We start from the raw sequence: 6795 nt of genomic DNA on the forward strand, positions 1-6795 counted from the left end.
TGATCAAAAGAAATATGTCCTCGTCGTGTGAAGTTCAATAAGAAGAAGTTATTTTATCTGTCCAACGTGTGTAGAATGAACAGCTGAACCAGATAAAATGAATGACGTCTTGGAAAGTTCAGCACAAACCTGGAGCGTGAAGTGTGGTGAATTTGTTATTTAAACTTTCTATGTAGTGAACATAAACGTATCCTTCCAATAAGAGCTTACTGAGCAACACCGAAAACCACAAAAATAAAATGTTGAATTATTTGAACCGCATGAGTGCATGGTATTGTGCTAAAGTAACCACTCCTGCAACAGACGCAAACCTCGCAAAGCAAAAATGCGAATGATGAGACATGAAAAAATCGCACAGGCACTTTTTCGCGCCACCGGTTGTACGCGTTTCAAATTAAGCACATCGCAGCGCTTCCGGCGCGATCTAAGCATTTTTCAATAGACTTATTTAGTGTTCTTTTTGTAACGCTTAGCACGTTAGTAATTGGTACCATAGATAATTTTTGATTAAGATTCAATTAATTCAAAGGTGCAAGCGAGATAGACAAGAATAACAATAATAATCCGTGGAGAAGGGGAACAAGGGGGACAAAGGAAAAACACAAATTTCCAATCACAGCTATAGGGGACTGGTGCGCGACCGAAAAAATCCGCGTGGTCCTGTTATTGAACCCGGGACCTCTCCATTACAGGTGGAGCGCTCTACCAACTGCTATTCTTGTTCAGCTCGCTTGCACCTTTGTATTCATTGCATCTTAATCAGAACCTTAAAAAATGCAGGCTGTTCACCCTTGTTAGTGTTAGGCTGGTGGCAACTGAAGAGGAAAAAAAAAGGCACAGCGATGTGACTTCCGCAAACTTTCTCCTCTATATGTCTTCGTCTCCCCCAGTCTCGTTTCGGTTTCAGCTTCGAGAAGATGCGTTTTTTTACTCTACTAAAGTATACGTGACGCTGTAGCAAAATATAGATTGGGTAGACTTCTGACACCACAATGAACCGCCGGGCCAAAAATAAAACAAGAAGTTTGGGGGGTTCAGTGTCCCTTTAAAACATTGACTTATAACTTAAAAAACTTATAAGACATATAAACATAACACTGACTTATAAGCATTTAGAGAAGATTTGTGGGAATGTTATCCTTGATATTTTTGATGAAGAGCGTAAATTTCGAAAGTGTGATGAGACTATTATTTTTTGTTTGACATATCGCTTTTACCATGTTTAAAGTTTTAATACTAATTGACTCATTGATAAGTGCACCGCAATGGAGGCGTTAAGCTTTTGGTGGGTCACAGCAAATGAAAAGAAAGTAAAATGAAAAAAAAATAGAAATCGCCAGCTGGTGCAGGACCTGGCAGATGAATTTGAACCACTTCAAGTGTGTAACTTTGTCCATAGCACTAAAAAAATTACATTTCCTTTTCAGTTACAGCGTAGACTGACATATACTTCGAAGTGCCTCATAGTGCGAGTTTTTGGCAGTCACCATTGCCAATAACTTGGCCTGGAACTCCCACATTACTTCTGTTATTTCAAAAAAGCTACAAACAAAGTTTGGTCACTAAAACGATATCTGAAATAGAGAACACTTGAACTTAAATTACTAGCATTTAAAAGCGTAATTAGGCCCACACTGGAATATTCACGAGTCGTCTGGGACCCCCATACACAGCCATCAATATATATAAATTGGAGATGGTGCACAGAAAGGCGCTGATATTTATTTTGAATAATTATGGACGGTACATTTTGATGAAATCGTTAAAAAATGAACAGACATGGCTTCACTTTCGCACCGCGCGAGAATTTACAAGTCAGAAATTCTCAGATCATTACGGACAGCCTTCATATCAACAAAGACAACATATTTAGCTTTTCCACCAGAACTAAATCTCTAGACTCGGACAACATTATTTTTAAAAACTCATTTTTTCCTCGATCTGTATCCGACTGGAGTAACCTTCACTCCCGCAGGCCTAATTGAAATTCACTTGAAAACTCCATGCACCGGCTGGCTACCTCCTAGGAAGTGACTTGCATCATCATATCGAAATATTTTCATTTACACATTTTGTAACCTTTTCCTACGACACCTCTGTACCAAAGTAGTAGTATAGTGAAATAAATGAATAAATAAATAAATAAATAAATAAATAAATAATAGAGGCACTTTTTCTCAGTCATGCAGGCGTCAATATATTTAAGCTTCCTTTCAGTGGCAAGCATAATCCACTTTCCGAAAAGGATTCTCCCGTGCAGTTAATTTTAGTTTTTTTTTTTTTTCAATACAAATGTTTATATTATTTGTCGTGTTTTACATTTGGACAGAAAATTATCCGACCTAATTCTACTAAACATGTCATGTGCAATGGACAATCTATTTTTCTAATTGTTTTGTTTTATTGAACTTTCTTGACCAGTGGAGGTAATACGTTTTTAAAGTAAAGAAACACGAGGTCCTAAAAATATCTCCTCTTCATGGAAAGCCTCAGCTAACACGATTTCTTAAAAAAAATTTCATGTAAGCATAATTATGTTTCTAGTACTGTTAGAAGTAGTATAAATAGAAAAATTAAATGTGTATTAATTGTATTGTTACCTCTCGGCTTCGTTCCTAAAGTAAAAGTATGGAGTAAAAATCTCATCATACAGCCTTAGAATCTTTCTATGTAAAGACGCCTCTTAAAATATCCACAAATACTGTCCACCATCACTATGCACCAATAGATTCAAGTCTAGAGCGAGTCAAGCGGCCTGCAAAAAAGTACAGTGATAGTACAGAAGAGCCGGTGAACGTTAATCATGTTAAAAATTATTGCCCGAGACTGTGGCAAATGATGGGAAACCTAGTAGGTGAAAAAGGACGCTGTAAACAAAACAAAACGTTTTCATATATCCTTTGACTTCTACTAAATATTCCATATTTTACCAAAAAAAAAAGAAAAAAGGCTGTAAGTATTATATTCGAGTACTAATGTTTTTGCCTCCATAAAATACCATCTGACTCTTCGTGAGGTGAAGGACTTTCCACGTAGTCTTAGTTTTACTCCTGCATATTTGGTCCAGAATTCATTAAAAATGCGGTGCATCGATTTTTCTTTTTGGGCCAATAAACTTCGGGAGTTCGTACGGGTCACGTATTTAACAAAAAACAAAAAAAAATATTTTCACATTAATTCAGTTAGTGTGTTTGTTTTATTATTTCTTTTGTGAGTTATTTCCTTTTCCTCGCAGCAGTATTTTTTTTTTTGTTTTAATTTAATAAAACGAAACAAATTGACGATCGAGGGGCCATTCAACTATCGTGCCTAGAACACGTTTCCGACCGGTGTGATAACCTTGTACAAAAAAGTGGTCATTCGATTTCCGCCTTAAAATATGATTGAAGTGCCACGCTGCCGCCGGTTGCGGTCCTGGCGGAGTCCCAGCAACGGTGGTGGACTTGACAGACGCCTGTTCTGTCGCAGTTCGCTCTCCAGTGTGGCAGTCTACACATAAGCCGGGACTTCCAGTGCCAATCGCAAGGATCGCGACATGCCACAGCGTGACATTCCGGCTTTTGTGACGTCATTTGCTGGCACTTCGGGGCCAGCTTTGATGTGTGGACGGGGTAGGACGCTCTACGTTCCAGCAAGGGCGGTTCTAGGCACCGGACCGTCTTTCGAGTGATGGCCACTGGGATTACCTCGACCCTTCTTTCTTTGGGTCTCCCCGGGGCTTTCTCTATGATAGTCTAATTTTTGCCGATTAGTATCAGCGAAGTTCTCAAAGGGCGATCGAGATTAAAACGGTTCGCTGCGGGGCTGATGGCGGGTCTAGCAGCAGTCTGAATGGCGTGACACTGTGATTCCGGCCAGACGTGTTTGCAAAAAAAAAAAAAAAGTGCGTTTTTTTTTGTTTATTTAGTGTATTTGCATTGTTCGGAAGGAAGATTGTGCGTTTTGTTTAACTTTTACGAAGTTAAACAATAAAAACATACAAGCCCGCAAATGTTCCCAAAACTAAAATTGGTACACTACCCCTTGAAAGACATGTTTGATGGAATAAAAGAAAAAATTTAAAAAAAAAAAATATTTTTTCAGCAGAGTTACTGGTTTGTTCCTCTGCCGCAATCTATGGTCACCGGCGAGTTTTAGAATAGGGTGGTCCCAAACGTTTTGCGTAACCGAACAAATGGCGTCGTCGAGACGCGTCAATTCAAGAGGCGGTTGAGGCACGGCACAAACGCGGTGGTGACGACGCAATTCCTTTGAGTGCGCAGGGCTTTCGGATACGTTCTCGCTAATGCAGAACCTCTCAAGTGGTGAGCGTCTTTTATCGCTCCGTGGCCGATGCGACTGCCAGATCAGTCGTAATAAACACCGAAGAAAGAAAATACGAAGCAAGCAGCGTAAAGGACATTTCCTGCGTTTCTCATGTTGTCAGTGATTGTAGACTCACCGTAATGTTCAAACTTGTCTCCCAGTCGCCGATGACTCGGAGACTGGGTCAAATTGTAAGAAGGAATATAAAACGATAATTTGACCTCTGCCCTTCTACGATTAAAAGGAATATGTGAATATATTAAAAGGAACAGGCAGAACAAAGCTTTGTTTGTCGATATTTATCGACGGCTCTCCTCGATAGTGAGGCGCAATCGCTGACAAGTGTCCTTAGGTCGAGCTTGGACTCCCGGACCAAACTCTGAGCCAGCACAATAGTGCGTCGCGACGTCCACTCCTCTAGGCCACGAAGAAGGTGTTGTAAGTCGGTGCAAAAAAAAAAAAAAAGCTACTTATAGTTGTTTGTCTGCCGCCTCCGCTGATGCGCAGTCGAGGCCATTCCGTTTGCGCAATACTCTGTCGTGGGTCACATATTACGGGGCGGTAGCGCTTCCCGCAGCAAGGCGTTCGGATTTCGAGTGCTCTGGTCGGGTGCGTTTTCTCATCCCTCTCGGGAGTCGGTGAGTGGTATTCAGTAACGTTGCTCTTTCTGAGTCCGAGGGTGATCGCGTAAAGTGGCGACTGAGCAAAGCGTATGAGTGCTCCCTTTTGTATGGCTCCAGCCAGTGTTGTGAATATGTTGTATAAGCACCGGGGCACAAATATATCTAGGTTATTTCTAATAGCCTGAAAAAGAAGCTCCCGGAATTAGGGTAATCGGTTCAGGAAAAACGTGCCATATCTCCCACACTCAGGTGACATCACATGGTGTCATATTCGGGCGATATCCATACATTTGTGTTGAACATCTTCCAGAAGCATTTCTATAAACTAAACAAAAAACAAAACGGTTCATACTATGTCACGCTCTTTGCAACGAAAACCATGGGGCTTGTGTAAAAGGCAACTGTGCTTTCGGATGATGCATCACAATGTACGTACTATTGAATAAACCACATCACAATCGATGAACGGTGTCTGCAAGTTAATCGTTACCAGTAAACCAAATACAGCAGTTATTATGATTAAGAGTATTGTTATAGCCCTGTAAGAAGTCAAACATATGGTAAATTGGCAAAGCTATCATAAATTTAAAAAAAATATACGGTAATACATTAGTGTCCCTTTCGTAGAAACGCCTCCGTCCCCGGAAAAATCGTCCGTAGTGAGTCGTCCATAACGAATCAGGGACAAAACATACATAGTATCAATCGTAGCAACAACAAGAGATACATGGTGCATTTAGATAAAAAAGGACAAAATGTGAGTGTGTGCCTTCGAACTTACGTTTGGGTCCATAAAGCGCGATACGTACGCTGCTTGAATTGTGTGTTCTCCCCGTCTATGTGCTCGATGTAAGCGACAGCTGTTTCCAAGCCGCGGCGAGCTGCACATCAAATTACGAGTGGTCCCTCGTGTTCTTCAGATAGGGTTGTCAGCGCAAAGACTTTTTTTTAGGTTTCTTCCTAGTTTCTTTCGTGCTCAACTGAATTTTGTTTTTCAGTTGGGCAGTGTTTTGCTTGTTCACGTTTCAAAATCGCCAGAGTCTCTGACCACTTCCGCTTCTTGTCCGACATAGACTACTCTGCCTTCCAAGCAGTGCACCCGACCTCCGCGGTCGTTTCTTCCCCGATTTTTATCCTACAATTCCCTAGATTTCTCTAGATATGCAGACAACGTGTTCATTTGCTTCCATAACGATATTATATTTATAGAGTAGCTCACAAATATACTTCTGTAGTTGGGTAGCCATTCAAAGGTTAAATTTGTTTCGTTAAAACCTTTTCTTATAATCAAACTGACAGTGAAATCATTATGAGAAACTTGGTGAGCTCCTAAAACAAAGTGTATTTAGCTTGTAAAACCCATCTTAGTTTTAAGCGTGTTTTAAACACTCGGTGGGTAAGGACAGACAAAACGGTTATTTGAAACACTCCTGCTTTTAACATTTCCCAATCTCGGGTGTCAATCACAATTAACGAGCGACAGCCGAGAGCCTGCTTCTTGCCACGAGCATGTGGCTACCCTTCGATGTCCCATTATAAGCTCCTTCGGGATCACTCTTGTTACCACTGGAGATCATCTCAGGACACGAAAATATACAAAGAAGCCTTCTTCCCGCTGCGCTCGGCTGGCAAAAAGAGAGAAAGAAGAAATGGCATGTTTTAAAACCATCTGCAACCCATTAAGCGAAATTTCTAGATTTTATCGAATTTTCCTTTGCCTATAAACGATAACCGAGGCCCCTAAATCTAGCGGGCAATCTCTAAGGTTGCCAGAACTTTCTCCAAGTGACCAGAGAAGTGTACGGCCTCGCCTTTTATGCCAATGTCAGGCTTACGACCTCAAGGGGTTTTCGCTGAGGACTACTTG

Source organism: Ixodes scapularis, unplaced genomic scaffold (assembly GCF_016920785.2).
Source record: "Ixodes scapularis isolate PalLabHiFi unplaced genomic scaffold, ASM1692078v2 PGA_scaffold4__175_contigs__length_147842914, whole genome shotgun sequence".
NCBI classification, from domain to species: domain Eukaryota; kingdom Metazoa; phylum Arthropoda; class Arachnida; order Ixodida; family Ixodidae; genus Ixodes; species Ixodes scapularis.